Source organism: Suricata suricatta, chromosome 4 (genome assembly GCF_006229205.1).
Source record: "Suricata suricatta isolate VVHF042 chromosome 4, meerkat_22Aug2017_6uvM2_HiC, whole genome shotgun sequence".
Lineage (NCBI taxonomy): Eukaryota > Metazoa > Chordata > Mammalia > Carnivora > Herpestidae > Suricata > Suricata suricatta.
The window spans coordinates 94450869-94475457 of record NC_043703.1 but is presented as its reverse complement, the minus strand read 5'-3'; the positions used below and the strand labels follow the sequence as shown (position 1 = coordinate 94475457).

Genomic DNA, 24589 nt, shown 5'->3' with positions numbered 1-24589 from the left:
GTCTGAGTCTCAGTTTCCAAGAGACCCTGTCTAGAGGCCATGTTTTACCTTGTTAATGACAAAATGCTATACATTTAACTCAATTTAATTTATTCCAATTATTAGTCAGCTCTTAAGATCATAAGCTGCATGGATGATAAAAAGCAATATAAATAAAAATAATAGCTACTATTCAGGAAGCACTAACTACATGCTGGCCACTATACTAGACCTTTTCTGTTACTTTCTTGGGCCTACAACAGTACTCAGGTAAAGATTATTCAAGGAAAGAGTTTTATCCCCCTTTTACCTATACATAAACAGCGTGTGCCCCAAATCACCTGGATGATAATCAGAAGAACTGGGAATTGAACCCAGATCTATTTGTCTCCAAAGGCCATGTTTTCAGCCACTACTCATCATTTAAATGGCAGTTACGAATTTTACAGGAAAACTGAAAGGCACAACTGACACAACATTCCAGAGAACATCTCCCTGAGTCAGTGGTAGACAAATACTGTCAAGTTCTACCCTTGGCCTTCCTTTTCTAGACCTCATATTGGCCAGCCCCTATCTATCAGCTCAGTCTTCCTTTGGACAGGTAACTATAATATGGCTAATTAGGCTTCAGGTTTCAATTTTTGTGTTCTTCTGAGGTTAGGCCTTGATGGGGGTTTGGATAATTCAGAAACTCCTCAGCACCCCTTCACAGATCACTGTTAGAGTGACAACCTTCTTTGCGTAGGATAATGTTATATTTAAGCCTTGCTTAAGTTATATTTCCTGCTTTTTCTCCATGTGCGCAATATTGTACCTTTAGGGAAAGAACTACCAATGCTCAAATATTGTCACTAGCCTAGTTACAGGTCATGTCTTATTTTTAATAAATAATTGTAACATCTCAATAGGTAACATAAGTTAGACACATGAAATAATACTCAAAAAGTGAAAAAGGATATCTAGTGAAAAGTAAGTCTTCCTGCCTTCCTACACGCTCCTACCCTAGTTCTCTACCTAAGGCAACCACTATCCTTAAGGGATATTCCATGGATGTATAAGTATGAAATGCATCCATTTTAACATCAGCATCCCACTCTGAATGCTGCATTTTTAATGAGACGTCTATCAGATGGTTTCATATTTGCACAGGACTGCTATCTATTTTTTGTGGCTGCATAGCATTGCATTATGTATTTAACCAGTCCCCTTTTGATAGACATATAGGTTGTTTCCAGCATTATGCTATTAGAAACAATGCTACAGTGAATGCCTTTCTGCTTGTAACAATTTACAGATCTAGATATATCTATAAGATTAATTTTTAGAAGTGAAGTTGCTGTGTCAAGGTTAATCGGCCTTTTCCAGAAGTTGTGCCAATTTACACTTGCACAAACAATTCCCTGCTTCCTAGTATCTTCACCTACACAACGTGTTACAAGCTTTTGGATCTTTGCCAATCTGTCGGTTTGAATTTGCATGTCTCTTATCATAGGGGTGATTGAACAACTTTTCCTACATTCATGTGTCGTCTGTATTTCTTTTTTTGTTTGTTTTATTTTTGAGAGAGAGAGTGTGAGCAAGGGAGCACAGAGGGAGAGGGGAACAAAGAATCTGAAGTGGGCTCTGCGCTGACGGTAGAGAGCCTGACGTGGGGCTTTAAACCATGGGATCATGACCTGAGCTGAAGTTGGGCACTTACCCAACTGAGCCACCCAGGCATCCCTGTATTTCTTTTTTGATGAAGCATCCATTAATATTCTTTGCCTATTTTTATCAGGTTGTTGATAATTTTCCTTATTAATCTTTTTATATTAAGGAAACAAACCCTTTGGGATGTGTGTTATTAATATTTTTTCTCCATTTGTTGTTTTTCTTTTAACTTTTAATTTGTTGTTTTTATTTTTTGGCAAGCAGAATTTTTTACTTGTATTCATTAAAATTTATCAGCCTCTTATGGCCTCTGGGATTTGTATCATATTTAGAAAACCTTTTCCTACAATGATATTGTATAGGAATTTTCACATGTATTTTATGACTTCATTTTTATATTTAAGTCTTTTCTCCATCTGGAATATATTAAATACAAGAAGCAGGGTAGAGATCCAATTTGATTTTAATGTTCTAATAGCTGCCAAGTGGCTCAAAAACCATGTTGAATTTTTTTTTCTGATAATGCTTTAGAAGCCCATTAAGAAATCTCGGAATTGAAGGGAGCCTGGGTGGCTTAGTCGCTTAAGCATTGGACTTCAGCTCAGGTCATGATCTCACTGGCTGCTCATGCTTTTGAGCCCTGTGTCGGGTTCTGTGCTGACAGCTCAGAACCTGGAGCCTGCTTCGAATTCTGTGTCTTCCTCTCTCTGCCTCTTCCTCACTCACACTCTGCCTCTCTGTCTCTCAAAAAAGAATAAATGTTAAAAAATAAATAAATAAAAGAGAGAGAGAGAGAAAGAAACCTGGGAATTGATGTCACCTTCAGCTTCGGATTCCTTGTAAAACCTGTCCCACACAGTACATGGAAATCACCATCATTACCCCTTAAGAAATAAGCTAGTGTAAGTAGAATGTGTCTGAATAAGAAGAAAGGCCACAGAGATTAGTTCAAATCTGGGCAGACAATTTTTGGGAAGCCTAAAGCTTATAAATTTATGGAAAGGAGGGTAGAGGAAGAAGTGTTTTTTAAAAAATAATATAAAATTACAAATACAAAATTAGATATAAATCTGAATATTTACTTAGAATGTAAAGAGAAGTTACATAAAAAATTTAAAAATGGAAAAGTGAATGCATTCTGCAAACATTAGAGAATACAGAAAAATATAATAACCTAATAATATTTTTATTAACCTTCCTGACACTCCTTTGTAATATTTTGGCTGCATACTCTTTGATTGCCTCTTCATATAATAATGATACTATACTATTATTTTCCATAGAGAAAATAGAAAGATAATTCAGTTTTTCCTCTAGCATGGCTGATCAAAATTTGTATTTTTATTAATGATGGGTTGGAAATTTTCTTTTAGCATTAAATGTGATATTGGTATTATCATATAACTTTGAGGAAATGTCTATCAAATTTCTTTCATATAGAAGCTATAAGATTTCATGTCATTTCAAAGTTTCTTATTCAATGACTAACCTTAAATTATCTTTTAATCGATGGTATCTATTGACCAGTTTGTCATCAATGACCTCATTATAAAGTTTACATGCATTTTATATAATTACTTGTTACCCAGCATTTTATGCCAAATCACAAAGTGATACAATTTTTTCCACTATGTTCATATTTTATCATCTTCATTATTTGGATTGTCAGACATACAGGAGTTTATTTACTGCTACTATTCAAAATGTATTTCTTCCATTTAGCAAATAACTGCAAATTTGGGGGGAGGGGTCAAGTTCACCTTTTGTTGTCTTTCCTTTTCTGCATTTCAATTTTATTTATTTCTGCATTGCTTTTATTCCATTAATTTTTATATGATATTTTCTTGATCAAAGAGGAAATTAAATATGAAATGACAAATTATATAAAAAATAATGAAACAGATTATAAGAAAACCAGTAAGCCACAGCTAAAACTATACTCTGAGGAAAATATGTAGCCTGAGTACCAAAAGTAAATTTGTTTGTAATAAATTTATTTTTAAGAAATTAGTCAAAGAACAAGGAAACCAAAAGAAAGTAATAGGAGATAATTAATAAAGACCAGGTTGGGATTATATTGAAAAGTATAAAAGATAATGGAATTCTTAATAAGTCCCGAAAGTTTAATAAGGACCAATAAAATGGGTACATCTCTCTTAAACCTAATTAAGGGGCAAATATAGAATAGAGACCCGAGAACCATAAGATTTAGAATAAAAAAGAAGACATGAGAAAATACTATGAGTGAATAATAAATTGTACTTCATAGCTATGATTTGAGAATACAGAGGAAAAGGATGTTTTCTAATTAAAACATAACACTACCTTCAAGTTGAAGTTTCAGCTGAAGCTGCAAGATGCATCAGACTCTGCATGACTGTAGCCCAAAGGAAGGACCAAAGCACATGCAGAATTTGTAAAGACAAAAAGTAGTAATTTATTACACAATTTTTGAAGCTCTCACCCACCTTGAAGCCACAAAAGGATAAAAAGTTGGAAATTAAAGAGAAATTTGTCGGGAGGCTTTCTTTGGAAATAAGAGCTGTCACTTCTACTCTCCTCCACCAGAGGAGAGGGGGCTGTTACCTCCTAACCCAACTCTAATGCTAGAGATTTCAACTGGACAACCCAGAAAGCTTGATTTGTGTTTCCTGACATTGTTGAGGAGTGGGAGTGGGGGTCCAGAGCACAATTGTCTGGGATCTTAGTCCCATCTAAGAATTATCCTGGGCAAGAGATTGGCTATTCCAGTGGCAGAACATGGGGACTGATCTGTCCTGCAGTGTTTGTTGGGACAGAGGACAGGACTTCCTTCCCTTAGACCAGACATAAGCCTGGAGAGAGAGAAAGAATCGGCTCTTTTGATTCTTGCCAAGAGCACAATGTGAGAGAACTATGAGAATCCAACAGAGAGAGTTTATACAGTGGTAATGGGCAAAGTGGAGTCCAGCTGAGAGAGGACGCATAGAACTCATTGCCCACATCACTAGATTTCCTGTCAGAAGGACCCAGCGGGAAAACTCTGGGGGAAAAAATGATACGAGTGGGCATGAGAGAAAAGGGAAAGAGAGAGAGAGAGAGAGAGAACAATAAAAGGCCTAAGAGATGTGAAGACAGCTTATAACAGTATCTATCAAAAATGAACTTTCTACCCATCTTTCCTCTGGGCACATTCCAGCTCCAAAAGGATTCGAAATAGCAACTAATAATTGAGTGGAGGTGAATAAGAGAGAGAAAGATTTCTTTCCAATGAGGATGGTGTTGGCAGTGTCATTCTTTAATCTCTCTGATTCCCTATTTAAAAACAGAGCAATGGATAGCAGAATCCAAAGCCCATGCCTGGATAACACTTATAGTGAAACTAGTTGACAGGGTATCCACACAAGTCCCAGAATACAAGCAAGTGAGGACAAACTGTCAGGAGCCAGAGACCTGCATGGTATCACAGACCTCTACATAGGAGAAAGCAGAGAGAAGCAATATAGCATCTGATAGATATGAAAACAGAAGACCTCCAAATGGCCAACAGGCATTTACTCGAAAGGATGGAAGGACAATTAGGGAGGAGCAGGTAAAACTGAGGAGTTTGACCCAACCGAATAGAAGGCGAGTGTAAAGGGCCCCTTGAGAGGCTGGAGCGCCTGGCCCAGCTCTCCGCCCCCAACAACCTACTTGCAGGGCAGGGCTTCACACTGAGGAAACACTGCCGGAACTAGTCAGGGTTTTGGTCATCTAAGCAAAACCAGAGAATGAGGTGTAAGGCTAAGAAAATTAGGTGAGCATCAAAGTTTTTAACAGCAATACCACATAACAGAAGAAGGGAAGTAAAACAAGATACTCAAAAAAAGAAAATGTGAGCCAAGGATTTTATATCCAGAAACATTGACTTTCAAGTATAAAGGGCACAAATAAACAATTATTATCAAAATGCAGTAATTCAGAGAATACTGGACCCATGAGTTTTTCCTCAGGAATCTACTAGAGAATGAACTCGAATCAAAAGACTAGAGAGACATTGACATGGGACTCTTGATGCACATTAAATATAGAATATATGATAACCTGTAGACCAAGACTAAACAAGAGTTAAAAGGAAAAGAGTTTAGGAGGTAAACTATGTGCTCAAGCAATACAGATATAGTACAATTATAAAAAAAAAAAAAAGATGAGGGGAAATAGGGAGAGCATAATGTAAAAAGTAATTCTAATTAGGGGTGCCTGGGTGGCTCAGTTGGTTAGGCATTCAACTTTGGTCATGATCTCTCAGTTCATGGGTTCCAGCCCCATGTGGGGCTCTGTGCTCACAGGTCAGAGCCTGGAGCCTGCTTCAGATTTTGTGCCTCTTTCTCTCTTTGCCCCTTTCTTGCTCACACTCTGTCTCTCAAAAATGAATAAATGTTAAATTCTTTTTAAAATACAAATAATTCTAATTATTCTCAGAAAATAGTATTGTAGAATAGAATGAAATAAATGAGGAATTATGGGATATTCTAATTGTGTCAGCCCTTTTTTACTTGAGACCCAAGATTCATAGTATGAAAGAAAGGACATATATAGAGTAAAAACCTTTAGACTGAATTGAATTAGAAATATCAATATGAACTCATGAGATAGTTTACATTTGAAAATATAAATATAGGTTTAGATATATATGCTACCTAACTTCATCCACTAAAAAAGCCTAGAGACAGTAACAAACCCAATAGCAATAAGCTAAACTAGTACCCAAAATGTGGTCTTAAAATACCATTTCTCTATTAAAAAAATCTCTGTTTCTTAGAGAAATAGCCAATTCCAAGTCTGCCACAAGACATGTACAAAAAAAAAAAAGCCTAGAATGTCATGTAATAATAAGCAGAGAATAGTATGAATGTGTCAAAAGAACCCAGAAGCCTACCAGAAGAGGCTCATCCAGACCAAAGAGGAAACTTTGAGCTTCAAAAGTATAATAATTGTAGTTGATTGAAACCTATCAAATATGTTTAAATCCATTAATTCTTAACATTTTAAAAACTAATTGATGAAGCCAGACATGAAGGCCATACCTTATATGATTCCATGTATACAAAACATCCAGAAGTGGTAAATCCATAGAGACAGAGAGTGATTGGGTAGTTGCCAGGGGCTGGGGGGAAGGGAGGAAGGAGGGGTGAGTACGTAATGAGTAGGGAGTTTCTTTTTGAAGTGATGAAGATATTCTGGAACTAGATTAAGGCAATGGTTGCACAGCATTGTCATATGTTCTAAATGTCACTAATGGTAAATTTCATGTTATGTATATATTTTTGCATTTAAAAAACTAGAAAAATTATGGGGAGAAGCACTGGGTGTTATATGGAAACCAATTTGACAATAAACTATTATTAAAAATAAATTTAATTTAATTTAAAAAATAAAATAATAAAAAACTAGGAAAAGAAAACTGATCACTTTCAGAGAATTATAGGAAAGTAATTCATTATCCTAAAAGCTAGTAAATAAAAGAGAAAGAATCAAGCATTTATCTTGCCTTTCCTACATTAATTTTACAACTAAGTAACCAAAAAGTAGATTAGGGAAAAGAGGGAGAGAGGGAAGGAAAGAGGGAGGGAGGAAGGAAGAGAGGAAAGGAGGAAGAAAGAATATTATCTCAACTTACAAGTAATGTAACTGTGCTCCCTAGAAAACTCAAGTGATCAAAAAAGCCCTGTAGAATTAATAAGAGAATTTGATAAGGTGACTGAATACTTTATATATGTACAACCACATACAACACATGCAAACAAAAAACAATAGGTTTTTCTCTATAATTTTAACACTGGGGGAAATTTTCATTCACAACAATGACAAAAGTTATGAAGTGCTGGGATAAAATTTCACAAAGTACAGGACCTGTATAAGGGAAACTACAAAATTTTAATAAAGAATAAATGAAATGAGACCTGAATGTACAGAAACGATCATGTTCGTAAGTGGGAAGACTTAATTCATAAAACATATGCCTCCCAGAATTAATGTATAAAGTTAATACAATTTTAATTAGAATCGCAATAGAGAGGTTTTGTTTTTGATTGGAAACTCAGAAAAATTATTTCAAAGAAGTCTTTGAAAGAATAAATTTCTGGAATAGCAAAGAAAATTATTCTTTAATGGAATAGTGAAAGGTTACATGCTCTACACAAAGGTAGTTTGACCTAATGGTTAGGAGACTGGGCTCTGGGGCGCCTGGGGGGCTCAGTAGGTTAAGCGTCTGACTTCAGCTCAGGTCTTGATCTCAAGGTTCATGAGTTTGAGCCCTACATCGGGTTCAGTGCTGACAGCTCAGAGACTGGAGCCTGCTACCGACTCTGTGTCTCCCTCTCTCTCTTTGCCCCTCCCCCACTCACTCTCTGTCTGTCTCTATCTTAAAAATAAATAAACATTAAAAAAAAACAAAAGAACGCGGGCTCTGGAGCCGGTCCGATGCAGGCTCTGCTACTTACTGGTGCTGTGCTGCGGAGCATGTTTTTTTAACCTCTCTGCCACTTAAGTTCATCCTCAGTAAAATGAAGATACTAACAGTACCTACCTCATAGGGGTTTTGTGAAGATTAAATCCGAATTGCTTAGAATAAGATATAGTAAATACTATAGTTGTGCTCTATTATTATATTTTCATTACTAAGTCAGTGTATCAAAAGAGTATCATCAGGTCCAAAAGTAGGCAACTCAATACTGGAACAGATTGGAGAATCAGAAATAGAGTCCAGCACACATGAAAACTGACGTACCACAAAGGTAGAATTTCAGTTTAGCAGAGAAAAATAATTTATTTACAGAAGTGGCACAATGGGTTAGCCATCTGGAAGAAATGCATGTCATATATAAAAATATATTCCAGATGGATTCCAGATTTAAATGTAACAACAAAAAAATAAAACTTTCAGAAAAATTTAGAATAATCAACCTTGGGTTGAGAGAGGCATTCTTAAATAGGACAGAAAACTCAGATGCAATAAATGAAAAGGTAGGTATATTAAACAACATACAATTTAACATTTCTGTATGGCAAAAAGCATAAACATAAATAAAATAAGACAAATTATGGTTCAGGGAAATATTTGCAACATTCACTTAACAAATTTATTTATTTAACAAATATTTGTTTGAACACCTTTTATAGGATGGGTGTTACCAGAGGCAATGCTAAATAAAACATTCAGCAAATGCTACAAGTCAGGGTTTGATTTATTATTTTGTTATTTGTCTGAATACCTGTATTCGTGTTGCTTAACTTCTAGTGATAGATGATACGCGTGACTCATAACATACAGAAAATTCTCACAACTGAGAGGGAGAATACAATGGTAAGAATGGTAAGAAAATATAGACAAGTCAGAGAATTCCAAATGACCATAACATGTGAAATTATATTTATTACTTTCATATGGAGAAAATACTGCTTATTTCTTCCCTACTCTGTGTTCAGTGACCTCCTGCTGGTAGTTTGAACTCAGCCATGATGAGAATATTTACACTATGGAAATCAGCAAATGCTACAAGTCAGGGTTTGATTTATTATTTTGTTCTTTGTCTAAACTCAGGAAAGTGAGGGAGAAAATGTTAAAAATGCAGATGAAACTTAAAAGTCTGGATTGTCTGTGGTCACTATGATATGAATAGCACAAAACATTAAGGCAATATTCTTCCAGCATTAGAAAACTATTATCCAGTTCAGCATAGAAGTCACTCACCTCATCGATAAATGAGTGAAGTTCCGACACATGTAGTGCTAAAGCTGAAAGAGATTTCAGTTTAATGATATAATTTATATGAGGATGAAAAATAGTTTAGTAGTAGATCACATTTCAGATTTAATGGCAAAGAAATTTATTGGGAAAAGAGTTAGGGAATTGGAATGGAACTCCATTTGTCAAATCATGGTTGAGCTGTAATCATAAGTTGCATACAGATAAAGGAGTTTAGCAACAATGAACCAAAGTATTCTGTAAGATCCAGTTGGCTGTATGGAACTTATAGTAGAGTACTATGTATTTTATTAATTGTAAATTGTATATTTTTGATATCAGTAACATTTTAATAAACTTAGGTGCATATATGTACATAGTGTGTGTGTGTGTGTGTGTGTGTGTGTGTGTGTGTGTGTGTGTAGAGACAGTTAAGCCTTTACCAGCACACCATTGCTTCCACCTACATCCCTTTAACCAGAATTTATTCACGTGGCCAAGAAAGGCTTGTTCTATTCTAGGCAACCTTGTGACCAGCTAAAAATTCTATTCCTATGGTAAAAGATAGGCTGGATTTAAGGAAAGAACTAGCAGTCTCTGACACAGCACTATGATTTTCATTTTATGTGGGAGGAAACTGAGACTCAGAGAGCTTAAGTTAACTTGCCGAAGGTCACGCATCTAGTAAAAACTTGAGCTGAGATTTGGACTCACGTTTGTTTATCTTCAAAGGTTTTTTATCTCCACACCAGTCTCTACCTCCAGAATATGCAGAGTTGGAGGTAAAGTGGAATTTGCAAGTGAAAGATTCCCCTCCCCCCAAAGGTTAAACTTCCCCATAGGTATGTATTTATAAGATGACTAATGGAGGAAAGGGTTTTTCTGTCACAGAAAAAGAAGTCAAAGAGTGGCTAGGGTTAGGAAATAAGTGGAAAAATGTGTACTCTCTGGGAAGTTCATTGCAAGGAGATTAAATCCATGGATTTATTCAGGAAGATAGGGAGCTATGCACCTATCTCCATTTTTCCAGACACAGTCCACATGATTTTTTTTATGAATTCAGAAAGAAACGTTGCTATAGACGCATCAGGAGAGATGGAAGGTGGACCAGGGAAGGGAAAGAGGACTTGAATATGTGAATAATGCATTTTAAAAAATTCCCTTGCGCTGATTGGTCAGTAACACACTCACCCTAATGTATTTAGCTCTGTATTTAAGTCTTATATACTAGACTTTAAACACCTTGAAGGCAGGGACTATATCTTATGGGTTATTTTTAATTTTTTTTAAGTTTTTATTTATTTTTGAGAGAGAGAGAGAGAGAGAGAGAGAGAGAGAGAGAGACAGCATGAGCAGGGGAGGATCAGGGAAAGAGGGAGACACAGAATCTGAAGACAGGCTCCAAGCTCTGAGCTAGCTGTCAGCACAGAGCCTGACACGGGGCTCGAACCCACAAACTTTGAGATCATGACCGGAGCCAAAGTTGGATGCTCAACTGACTGAGCCACCCAGGCGTCCCGTACATCTTGTTAAATGATCTAATATAATTTGTTCTCTAGTCAATTAGTAACAAATAGTGGTTGAATGAATTACCATATGAGTGGACTGGGATTATAGGTACTCAGTATTTGTTTACATAGTATGTGTCTTATTTCTGTTTGACTATGAATTCCCTGAAAGGAGAAGCCATGTCTGCTTTTGAAACCAAAGGTTATTCAATTATTTAACCAACAGATATCCATTAAACTCTTGCCATATATGAAGGACCACAGAGTGAAAATATTGGCCATTCCTTAGACTAGGATCTGTGTGAGGGTGGGGACCACATGCCTTCCTTCCTCTGGAATTTCCCATAGAGAACTGTATATTCAAAATCCAAAGTTCATTATAAAAATAGCTAACATTTATTGGATTCTTACTATGTGCTGGCACCAAGTACTTTGTTGTATTATTGCATTACATTGTCATAACACCCCCATAAGATGAACACTATTATTACCTTCACTTTATAGATGACCAACCTGAAGCCTAAGGAATGAAGTAGTAAAAAAAAAAAAAAAATCACATAGCTATAGTGAATCACATAGTGTCAGCATCCCTGGGTCCCAGATTCTTACCCGTTATATTATCCTGACTTATCCTGCACGATCGGCAGTGTCACTTTGCTGGGGAAGCAGCACTAAAAAATGGCTAGCCATTGAAAGCCTGCCATGGACCTTGGAGTCTTTCTTCAGTCCCTCCCTTCTTATCCAGGACTGACAGATAAGGATGTAGAGATCAAGTTTTTAGACTAGGTGCCTTGTAACAGACTTCATGTAACAACGTCTATGTTATGAAAACTAGGAGTTTAGGTCTATTCTTTAAAATTCTAAAAATAATCAATAGAAAAGACAATAATAAAAGTGCAAAACTTGGCAGTGGAAGGGTTTGGTTTTATGGAAAGGCTTATGACTACTCTCACCTGTCTCTGGCTAATTGGGAAACTAAGAGTTGTTTTGTTTACCCATATGTTGGAACTGCCTTCAAAGAGGGGCACCTGGATGGCTCAGTTAGTTAAGCCTCTGACTTTGACTCAAGTCATGATCTCATGGCTTGTGAGTTCAAGCTCCATGGCAGGCTCTGTGCTGACAGAGTAAAAGTAATACTGTAACTGACAGAGGTTAGGAGGAGAGGAAAGGGGGATGAAACAGAGGGCTAATGTCCTCATTGTTCATGGCATAGAATCAAAGAATATTGTCTAAAGTTTATGTTATGAAAACTAGATGTTTAGGTCTATTTTATAAAGTTGTAAAAATAATCAATAGAAAAGACAATAATAAAAATGCAAAACCTAGTAATGTAAGGGAGGTGAAAGGTCATATACGTGAGCTAAATTTCCATCTTTCATAGTAAGGAGTCAATCAATAAGATTTAAATTTGGAAAATCAAGAAACAAATGATTAGCATCTTATTTTGATCATGACAAACAGAAGGGCTAAAAATAGAAAAGGCTAAAAATGGATATTTCCTATCTATTCTAGAGAAATACTTCCACATGTGTCCAGGAAGTAGGGCCAATGACGTTCAGTGCAGCTCTGTTATTAATAGTAAAAAATTGGAAATAACTAAAGAAGTAAATTATGGCCCAGTCCTATTGGACAACAGCCTAAAGAGGTGAAATAAATATAGTATGCACTGACATGGAAAGATATCCAAGATATATTATTTAAGTTTTATTTATTTATTTTGAGAGAGAAAGAGAGAGAGAAAGAACAAGTGGGGGAGGGACAGAAAGGAGACAGAGGATCCAAAGCAGGCTCTGTGCTGAAAACACAGAGCCTGATGTGGGGCTTAAACTCACAAACTGCGAGGTCATGACCGAAGTCAGATGCTTAACCGATGAGCCACCCAGGTGCCCTTCCAAGAGGTATTATTAATTAAAAAAAAGTGGGGCGCCCGGGTGGCTCAGTCAGTTAAGTGTCCAACGCTTGATCTCAGCTCAGGTCACAATCTCCCCAGTCTTGATTTTTGACTCAGGTCATGATTTCATGGTTTGTGGGACCTGGCCCTGTGTTGGGCTCTATGCTAATGTCATGGAGCTTGCTTGGGATTCTCTCTTTCTCTGCCCCTTCCACACTTGCACATGTGCATTCTCTTTCTCTTAAAATAAATAAGTAAACATTTTTTTAAAAAGCACGTTGTTGGATTATAAATGCAGTATACCATTTGTGTAAAATAAGAACCAAGACAAGCCCACCTGTGAAGATTGTCAAGATCTGGGAGGAAACCCACTACTGTTAACAATGGTGGTTACCTCTGAGGAGGGGGAATGTAATTCGAATGACCGTCAAGAAGGACTCTAGCTTTGTCTGCATGGTTTGAAATTTTTGCAAGAAAGCGTTCACGTATGATTTGTGTAGCCTGAAACTGATCATTTTTAAGTGGTTACCACGGTGGCAGGCATAGAGCCTTTTCGTTTAATACCACCACTCTGTGACATATCAATTTCTTTTTGTACTGTGTGCATGTATTACTTTAAAATAATAATTTTAAACAGTAACGCCAAGATTCAATGCTTTTGCTCTTTTAGTTACAGGAAACTTCATAGAACAATGTTGCTGCAGGCAGTTCTCTAAGCCCAAAGGTTGCCCTCCCACCAGCCCCATAAATGATTGTTATTTATGACCACTTCGTGACCTAGATGTGTACAGCTATTTACCATTTCTGCTGGGAGGATGGATGTTCACATTCATATGAGACAAAAACAAATCAAGATTCAACTAGACGGGCTGCCGTGGGCTTGGGGATTAGAAGAGCAAAAATAAAAATAAAAAACAAACCCAGCAACACACTCTAGTAAATCACTTCTCCTTTCTGTCTTGTTCTTAAGAAAGAATTTAACAACCTCATCTGGGCTGCAGACATTTTTATGTACTCACCACTGAGTTTTCAAAAGCATGAGCAAAATGTTTGGCTGAACTGGCCTCTGGACTGAAAGCTCGATGGATCCACATGGCAGTGTGCGCGTGTCACTTTGTCTGTCCGACAATGGCTCTCCCCTGTTTTCTTATTTTTTTGAGCAACCTTTAGGAAAGCTTCAGAATTTTACCAGACCCTGTAGGTTTCACTTCTAAGACCAAGTGAGATCATTTGAACATTAGGGGAATGAGACAATACTTCTTTCCATTCTCATTCAAATCCTGACCTTCCAACAGCCTCCTTCCTTCAACATTCCACCATTGTGTTCTTTCTGAACCTCAACGAGTGGGTTGAGTTTAACCTTCCTCTTCTGTTGCTTGTCGTTCAGGCATGGTTCACTTGGGAAGATCCTAGAATCTTTCCAAAGCAGGTTTCACAGATATTGGCTCAGATGATAATGTTGAGCACTTTGTTTTACCTATAAAGGAATTAACATTAATGAGTTCATTCACAAACATTATTTAATCCTCTCAATGTCCCTGTAAGTCTGGGTTTTAAAGAAGAAAAAACTGAGGTGAGAAAGATTAGGAACTTTCCCCTAAGAGACTCATCACAACAAATTGCTTTCTGTTCCAGGCCTTCAACTCAGCTTTCCTGGTCCACGTAGCTAATTGGAGGTCTTTATTAAAATGCCTCCTAGGCCTGCTTTTAGCTTTTAATAAGAGCACCTTTGTGCCCTTTAGTAAATTTCCAGGAACTTTAATAGGGGAGATCTCTTAATGAATCCCTTTGAAGTTGCCCACACCTTTGAGATATATTTGCAGTGATACCATGAGTTGCTTTTTAACCTGCTGAAACAAAGCACCCCATCTTTGATGTTGGGTTCCGAATCCTAACCTGCATTTCTACCTGGGGCAGTGGATTTAGAGTGGTGTCCGCCACTTGAAAAGAAGATCCACGTGCGTGGTTTCCCCATCATCACTATTTAACTCACTGTGTGTGTGTGTGTGTGTGTGTGTGTGTGTGTGTGTAGCTGGTGTTTGAAACCTCACTCCCAGACTTAGATATATGCAGGAGAGAACCATCAGGTCTCCCTACCCAGAACCAGGTACGCAAAAGTTAAAGTACAAAGATAGAGGACAGAAACATCACAAGATCACCCCTGTCCCACTTTATGTCAGCCATGGCCCAGGCCCTGACATGACTGCACTCAGCCTCACGTTGGCGGTACTTATACCACACTGTGAAGGGCTCAAAGCTTGGAGTTTGGTACATCAAATCAAGGCTTGAATTCATTTACTCCATTCATTTGCCCATCTTCTACCTCCTCCATTGTCTCAGGCAGTCCTGTTGCTGCTCCAGTGTGATTCAGGATTGTCCCTACCCTCTTCTTTCCAAGTTGAAATGTTGTCATTCCCTGCCTCATTTCCATTGGTTCAAGATGTCTGTGCCTTCCATAGTGAGCTAGCCTGATAAGCCAACCCATGCAAATAGACTAAAAGGCTTAGAATAGAACCTCCCTTCTCCTTCCAAATAAAGCACACATAGTTCGTTCAAGACTAAAAATATCCAAAACCAAAAAGAAAATTATAAATATGTAAAATTTCCCCCACCTTATTTTTCTACTAATTTATCCTGAACATCTTCCCACATCAATCAATTTTATGCAGCATCCTTCTTAAAGTTTCAAAATCCAGTTATATCTCCCTGTCTTTCCACTGATGAGCATTCATTTTCTCTCCAGTTGTTCATCTTATGAACATCTTATATCTAAACTCGTACAAAGTATGATTTCTGTATCACAAGGAACATAGTCTCATGAACACCCCCCTGGGAAGGTGTTTTATGCAGCTTCATATTCTGTGCATGCCTGGAGCCAAGCCTCCTCCCAACACTATCTCTGCCTATGGCTTGTAATCATCACTCTGAAACCTATTAATTGGGGAAAGACTTGGGGAAAGGGCTTGGGAACTGATAAACCTTGACATTTGTGTCTAAAAATTCACTTTAAAAAATGTTTGTTTATTTATTTTTACAGAGAGGGAGAGGTAGAGAGAAACTACATGAACAAATCCAAGTAAGGGAGGGACAGAGGGAAAGAAGGAGAGAGAGAATCCCAACCAGGCGCCATGCTGTCAGTGCAGAGCTAGATGCAGGGCTCAATCTCACAAACTGCAAGATCATGACCTGAGCCCAAATCAAGAGTCGGACACTTAACTGACTGAACCACCCAGGTGACCCTAAAACTTCACTTTTATTATACATATCTCTATTTATCAGTTTGAATAAAAGCTGGTAAATTTAACCAAAATTTTCTCATGGAAAATTCATGAGAATTCTGTCTGGACAATCAGAAAGGTGATTGAATTTCTGCAGTAAATTTGGAGTTTGTGGGGCCAACAGCTGATCTGAGCCTTAGATTGGCTGTTTTTTCTTCTTTTGCTTCTGTAAGCCCTTTATTCTGAGCCTCAGAAGGTCAAGAGAGGCAGTAACCATCCCTCTTTTCCAACATTATATTGGAATATAGGCATGATGAGGAGGAAGAGGATGATATGCATAGTAATGATAACACAACAGACTTTAAAGCCTTCATTCTACTGGCAAAATATCCTATTTCAGAAACAATACTGCAGATCAGATGAGCATGATAATCAGAACTTGAGTCTTCTCATCCCAGAGGAGACATGAGGGCTCAGTGCTCCCTTGATCCACCTGCAGTGGGATCCAGCTGTGTGTTGTTGTTCTGTTCCTAGCTCCATGAAGGGCAGACCTTAAAACTCTTTGACAATTAAAAAGCAGACACTTAAGGATTAAAGTAGAATTGAGGCAAAGGTCCATAAATCTTCTTTTAGCCACAAGAAGACTGAAGACTTTGCCTCCAAAATCCTGGGGATGAGGGGCTGATGCATCATCCATCACTTTGATGTGTTCAACATTCTGTTATAGAGAGAAGCTCAATTTTAATGGAATACCAGAAAAAGAGTCCAGTGGACAATCAGGTATTGATTTAAGGTATCACAGAGCGTGTGTATATTCTGTGTCAGAAAGATGGAGGATCTTTTCTTGTGACCAGAATTAGAGATATTTCCAGCAAAAGACACCTGAAGGGCATCTCTGTGTACTACCACCAGAGACGATCGGCAGGTTCACAGGAATTCCTACCTCACATACCTTCCATTTTGGACCGTGGTCCTCTGATAAAGCTTTAGCTCTTCTTTAAAGTATGAGTTGCTGTTATTCAAAGTCCACTTTCACTCAAATGAGACAAGGACATACGTGCCCACTGCATGCATTAAGAACTCTTTTCAATGAGTTATAAGGCCTTTCTGACTCTCAGAGTCCTCAGCTCTGATATAAATATCTCTGGAAAGGGTTGCACAATCACCTAACATTTAGAAGGGGGTTATTTTATTTTATTTTAATTAGTGTAATGCTTTTTCTAACAAAATCTTATCTAGGACCCCAAAATATAAAAGGCAGAGTAACTCTTGCTGAAGCAGGTGGAGGGCTGGAGCTCACTTACTTGACTTCCTCTTGAATCCGAGGAAATCAGAAAAGCAGTAGTCAATTGTACACTTTTAATGAAATTTGAATTAAACATTTGCTGTGCCCTTTAAGTAATCCTGAAGAACCTTAGAGTTCTTCAATTTCAAGTTTGGGCCATTAAAAACTGAACAAAATAGGCATTATGAGCTTCTCAATGTAATATATCAGGAATGATATAGTACCATCTATGAAGTATCGCCACCGAAAGAAAGAAAGAAAGAGAGAGAGAAATTTAAGCAAACCTCTAGTTCTAAAGTATCTGTTTACAGGAAATAAGAGGATAGAGAAACAAGTTAAATTACATCATGCAGAAACAGCCAAATACAGAACGAAAGAAACTCTATGGGAGAAATGAATTGGTTTGTTCAGCAAACCAGAGTATGAAAAGAGGAAGGCAGGGGAAGGTAATTATTAGGTGATTAATTTAAAATACAACAATCCCAAAAAGATAACACATTTTAAAAAGGGGCAAAGGACTTGAATAAATATTTATCAAAAAAAAGATGAGCAAATGTCCAAGATATTCAATACCATTAGTCATTAGGGAAATGCAAATCAAAACCACCACGAGATACATACTTCACACCCACTAGTATGTCTATAATAAAAAATGTAGAGGGGCAGTTAAGCCTCTAATTCTTGATTTCAGCTCAGGTCATGATCTCATGGGTTCATGGGATCAAGCTCTGCATTAGGCTTTACCCAAGTGTGGAGCCTGCTTGGGATTCTCTCTCTCCCTCTCTCTCTCTACCCTTCCAGCCTACATGTACACATGCACTCTCTCTCTCTCTCTCTCTCTCCCTCTCTCTCTCAAAATAAACATTCAATTGAAAAAAAAATGTAAAAAATAGTAAGTGCTGGCAAGATGTGGAAAAATTAGAACCCTCGTACATTTCTGGTAGGAATGTAAAATGGTGCAGTCCCTGTGGAAAACAGCTTGGCAGTTCCTCAAAAAGTTAAGCATAAATTTATCATATGACCTAGCAATTCCACTTCTGGCTCTATACCCAAAAGAACTGAAAACTGGTACTCAGGCAAATATATACACAGGTAGGTTCATAGTAGCACTATTCACAATGGCCAAAAACAGCCCAAGTGCCCATCAACAAATGAATGGATAAACAAATTGTGGTATATACATACAATGGAATGATTTATCCCATTAAAAGGAATGAAGTATTGAAGCATGCTACAGTGTGGATGGACCTTGAAAATATTATGGTATGGTCACATATTGTATGATTCCATTGTATGAAGTATCCAGAACAGGTAAATCTCTACAGACAGAATACAGATTGATGGTTGCCAGGTGCTGATGGAAGGTAGGAATAGAGAACCACTGCTTAATGGGTTTCTGGGTTTCCTTTCAGAGTGACAAAAATGGTTTAGAACTAGAGAAAGGAGGTGGCTGCACAAAACTGTAACTGCACTGAATGACACTAGGTAGTTCTCTTTAAAATACTTAATTTTGTGCTGTGTGAATTTTACCTCAACAAGGATAGATAGATAGATGATAGATGGATAAATAGATAGATTTATTCTTAAGACCATAAATATACCAACCAAATCAAATGTGTAGTCCTTGTTTTGATTCAGAATCAATCAAAGTAATTATAGAAATACATTTTTTGGTGCACCCGGGTGGCTCAGTCAGTTAAGCGGCTGACTCTTGATTTTGGCTCAGATCATGATCTCATGGTCCTGAGATCAATCCCCACATCAAGCTCTGCACTGAGCGTGGAGCCTGCTTGGGATTTTCTACCCCTCCCCCCACTCCCTCTCTCTCTCTCTCTCTCTCTCTCTCTCTCTCTCTCTCTCTCTCTCTCTCCCAAATAAATAAACTGTATGTATATATACATGCATACATATATATATGTATATATATATCTATATAGGCAGTGGGGGGGCCTTGAACATGAATTGAATGACATGATATTAAGAGATTACTGGTAATTTTTTGTGAACTAATGGCATAGTAATTGTGTTTTAAAAATTTATTCCTCAGAAATGTATTCTAAAAATATTTGTGAATGAAATAATATGATGTCTGGGATGTGCTTAAAAATACTAAAAAAAAATTAGGTTGAGAGGGAGAACAGCTGAAACAAGATTGGTAAAATTTTGTGACAAGTGATAAGACTAAGTAATAGGGGCATGGGCATTATTGCTACTTTTGTGTATATTTGAAATTATCCACAACAAAACACTATCCAATTTGGTTTAGAAACCATAGATTTATTTAATGCCATTTATGGCCCTTCAAGATAGACATGGGCTAGATGCCTGGGAGGTTTTTAGTGAATATGAGAAGAGAAAGAGAGGGAAAAGGCAGAACAGAGATGGAGAAGAGGAATACTGGAAGAGAACACCAAAAGAGCCTAAAACCATATGCTCCACAACTTCACAGGGGTAGGTCCCTCAGGAGGAGAGAGAAATCTGTGCTTCCTCAGCTATAAACACGGGTTAGGAGACCCTCAGCGTATCTCTCCCAGGGCAGAGGAAACAGCATCCCCATGCCCATTACCAGTGGCCAAACATTTACTGGGCACCAGCCATGCATAAAATATTGTGGTTATTAGCAGCTCCCAGTTAAATCACAGCCTTAAACAGTGCCCTGTTAATAGTGATTGTATCCTAAGTAGCTAACCCTTACACAACTTGGGGACCATTTCTTCCTGGAGATGGAAGGAACCTGAGAAATCACAGATTGCTCTTGATTTTGTGAAGTCAAGAGGGACCTTTGCAGTGTTGACTGCACTGATCAGGAGCCCTGGGTTCTAGTCCTAGCTCTACCATTCTAGCTGTGTGCACCTGTCTCTAATCATGTAAGTCTCTAGTTGCTGGCTCTGAGCACCCCATTTATGGAATGAGAGTTTGGATGATTTTTTTTGTTCAGTATATCTCTACAAAGCATTCACTTCATTCACTCATTCATTCATTTACTGTATGAACATTTATTCTATGAATAACCTTAGTGCATCTACAGCTAGCAAAGAACTCTGCATTTCTGTTAAACGCAAAATGTTTATGAATGTACTATAATTTACTTAAATATTCTCTACTTAGGTAGTTTTCCTACCATAAAAATCCTGGGGAGGGAGTATCCTTACATACACATCTTTATTTAGTTGTTCAAGAAAATCCTAGAAGTGGAACTTCTGAGTCTAAAGGAATGAACATTTAAAGTTTTCATAAAGCTGCTTAAGTGCCCTCCCAAAAGACTAACAACTAACACTCTCCTTTGCACTGTATGAAAACGCCTGTGTTGCTACCTCAACCCCCATGTGCCTTCGCATTCATTTCAGTCTTTGCCCATCAATCCTTCCTGACATTTCACAGGGTCTCCTATAATGCTATGTTTGCATTTCCAAACCTGAGAGGTGCTAGAACACCATTGTGAGTTTATTCCAGAGGTGGTAGCTTCTTTGCTCCATTTCTGAGGGAATAGGATCTGTCACAGGTCACCTGAACCTCCTAGCTCTCAGAGCAACCGTCTGCCAGCCGCCCTGGCTTCTCCTTTTCTTTGTCCTACTGCTGTGGTAAGCCGGCGGTACCACTTCGGGGGCAGGCTCCCAGCTTCAGGAGGTTCTCATTCAAATTAAAATCACAGGCAGCTAGAAGTTAATTCATCACCACTCCTGTTTTGGCTGTATAGAATAAAGCCTTCCTGCACCCCAATTCTGCAATTAACACTTGATGTGGAAGGTATAAAGTGAGCTTTGCAAAGCAGCCATGAATGACAGAGGAGATTCTGTTTTATTTGGGTTCCTTTCATTTATGATTTCCTGCTAGCTGCCTGACTCACAATTAGCCACAGAGGAAACACCACACCATAGGTATCTTCATTTTTCTTTCTTAAAAGATTCGTTTTAATAGATGTTTGCCAGGACCTATCAGATTGCTAGGGGTTTTCTCCCAGCAAATTAAATACCTGATTTATTCTTCTGGCCAATTTTCCCTTCCCTACCTGCCCCAACCCCCATGACATAACAGTCATGAGGTTATGAAAACATATGGAGAGAGGCTATGAGAACGAGTAAGGCTCAGAACATGCTGTCTGCCAGCCCTAAGCTGCCTTCATGATTGTGTGCAAATTCCTATTCCCATTTCCCCTGCAGAGAACAGGCTGTTACATATTGCTCTCGGTCACATTGTGAGATCAGCTCTCTATCTGTGGGGTCTCTCCCCCTCAACACAGGTCTCTCTCAAATAAACCATTGGTCCAGGTAGTGCTTCTAACCAATGCACTGATAGAAGAAATGAGGATGTTTTATTCCCTCTGAAGAGGACACGGTGTGAAAGGCAGGCTTTTTAGAAGGGTCATGGAGGGCTATGGATTTTTGTGGGTCATGAATCAAGCTGTTGATAAAAAGCAATGTGCTTTCCGGGAAGGTGTGATTTGAAGTAGCCTTGACCCAGGACATGGTGAATATACAGCACATTAAATAAGAGACAATGGTCATCTGGGTTCTAGCAAGGTGGCTCCAGTAAATTTTAAAAGTTGTACATTGAAGACTCCAGGGAATACTTTAAAATTATATATAATCCTTTGGAAGAACTTCATTTGCTAGGCACAAGGGGCAGCTATTGGAGTATGTGGCCATCAGAGGGCTCCCCTCTTGCTTTGCTTTGAATTCACACCTTCACTTCCACAAAAAGAAAGAACAGGTTGATTTAGGGCAGCATTACCCAACCTTTTTGAACACACACCTTATTTAGATAAATGTAAACATCTCCCACACATACTCTGCACAGATTCTGATAGCCTCTACACGTATTCAACTTAGAAATCATTTCTTTCTGCATATCCCCACTAACCTGGGAAATCTTACTAGCTTTACTTACAGTTCTTTTCAGCATGAAAACTGTTTTTATTTGCCTTCAGATATTAAAAATGTCTTCCAGAGATGCTTGTGTGGCTCAGTTGGTTGAGCATCTGACTTCAGCTCAGATCATGATCTCATGATTTGTGTGTTCAAGCCCTGTGTTGGGCTCAGTGCTGACAGCTCAGAACCTGGAACCTGCTTCAGATTCTGTGTTTCCCTCTCTCTCTGGCTCTCCCCCACTCATGCTCACTCGCTCTATCTCTCTATCTCAAAAATAAATAAACATTTAAAAAAATTTTAAATGTCTTCCAACATTGAAAATGACTTTTCAAACTACAGTTCTCCCAAGGATGGATAGGGTTATCATAGAGAATCAGGAAAGTCCACATTCCTAACACTCACTAGTCTGGACTCCTTTCCTGCTGTCCTCTGAGCAGCATTCCTGGGATTAAAATTGTAGGCAAAACCTCTACTGGTCATGTATACTTCTGTATGAGTCCGTCACTCCTTTGTTTCCCTAGTTATATGCAGATTATGCCCTATCTCTGATCAGAAGTGAAAGGCTTCTGATTGGGAGGCATATGTTCAAAATCGTATTATCAAAAGTCCCAAACCTGCCAGATCCAAACCCATATTCACCTACTGAATCAGCTTTTCCAGTGGTACGGCCTGGGAATCTTTACTATTGCAAAGTTACCACAGGTGGTTCTGACCTTTGTCCACATTTGTAATCAACCAACTGACCCTACAGCAGACATTTACCTTTCTTGGCTGCTCCAATTTCTTGTAACACTCTTACTGCATTTTAATAATTCTCCACATTGTGACTCCCAGCTTCCCATGAAAAAATCCAAATAAGAGGTTTTCCTTTGCTGCCAGGTGTAAACACGTGACAGGTTCTACCATCCACCGGCACTTATGTGAGATTTTGGTTCAGAAAGAGCTACCCAAGGAAATAGCCTCGGCACTGGGCCCATTTTTTCTAGCACAAATGACCACAAAGGCAGATTGTCATTGGTGCAGCAGCTAGCAGATTATGGCAGAGGCGGTATTGTTCTGGAGTATGTGATGGCAACAGCTCCCTCACCAGGCAAATTCAGCAGTGCTGTCCTAATGTGACTCCTAAGAGCTCACTCTAGAGTATGATTTCGATCTTGGCTGTGTAGTGGAATCAGTGAAGGAGATATTTTTTAAAAAATACTCATGCCTGGAGTCTACCCCCAGACAGTCTGATTTATGGAATGGGGTATAATATGGCCATTAACTCCCAGACGATTCCAATGTGCAGCCAATTTTGAGAACCTCCGATCTAGAGCCTCTGCTTCTTTTCCTTCCAGCAATGATTTAATAAATTTCTCCCCAACTTAAATAGCTAAAATGCATTCTCCTGTCTGCTACTTAAAAACCTGACCAGTGCACATTCATAAAGTGCCTTCCAACTTTGAAAACATAGAATTTTAAGGGCACCTGGGTGGTTCAGTCAGTTAAGCATCCAACTCTTGATCTCAGCTCAGGTCATAATCTTATGGTTAGTGAGACGGATCCCCGTGATGGGCTCTGCACTGACAGCATGGAGCCTGTCTGGAATTCTCTCTCTCCCTCTCTCGTCTGCCCCTCCCCAGCTCGTGCTCTCTCTTGTCTCTGTCTCTCTCTCTCTCAAAAAACACAACAAGCAACAAACAAAAACAGAGCTTTATGGTGTTCTGTCTTTTTAAATTGGTAGAGGGGTACCAGGACAATTCAATGGGGGAGAAAGTCTCTTCAACAAATGGTACTGAGATAGCTGGACAGACACATGCAAAAGAATGATATTGGACCCTGACCTCAACCCATACACAAGAATTAATCCCAAATGAATCAAAGACCTAAATGTAAGAGCTAAATTATAAAATTCTTAAAGAAAAAATAGGTGTAAATCTTCTTGACCTTGGATTTGTCAATGATTTCTTGCATATGACACCAAAAGCACAGGGAACAAAATGAAAAAATAGATAAATTAGATATCAAAACTGGAAAAGGGTACACTTCAGAGGTCACCCTTAAGGAAGTAAAAAGACACCTGACAGAATGGAAGAAAACTTTGTAAATCATATACTGATAAGTGACTTGTATCTAAAATATATAAAGAACTCCTATAACTCAATAAAAAAAAACAAATAACCCTGGGTGCCTGGGTCACATAGTCAGTAAGTGTCCAATTCTTGGTTTTGGCTCAGGACCTGATCTCATGGTTCATGGGATCAGGTTCTATGTCGGGCTCTGCTTAGGATGCTCTCACTGCCCCTCTGACCCCTCTCTTTCAAAATAAACCAATAAACTGAAAATAAACAATTAAAAACAGACAAGGAATAGAATAGACATTTCTCTGAAGAATATATTAAAATGGCCAATAAGCATATGAAGAGATGCTCAGCAACCTTAGTCATTAGGAAATGTACATCAGAACCACAATGAGATACTGCTCCACACCCACTAGGATGGCTGT

General features: G+C 38.3%; 1 long non-coding RNA gene across 1 annotated transcript in view; it reads right to left on the bottom strand.

The window, feature by feature from the left end:
* Window positions 1-12979: 12979 nt before the first annotated feature.
* Window positions 12980-24589, bottom strand: part of LOC115289800 — a 48185-nt gene continuing 36575 nt past the window's right edge. The window contains exon 4 of the long non-coding RNA XR_003907812.1: window positions 12980-14210. This is a non-coding gene — a long non-coding RNA (uncharacterized LOC115289800). The remainder of the gene's footprint in view (window positions 14211-24589) is intronic.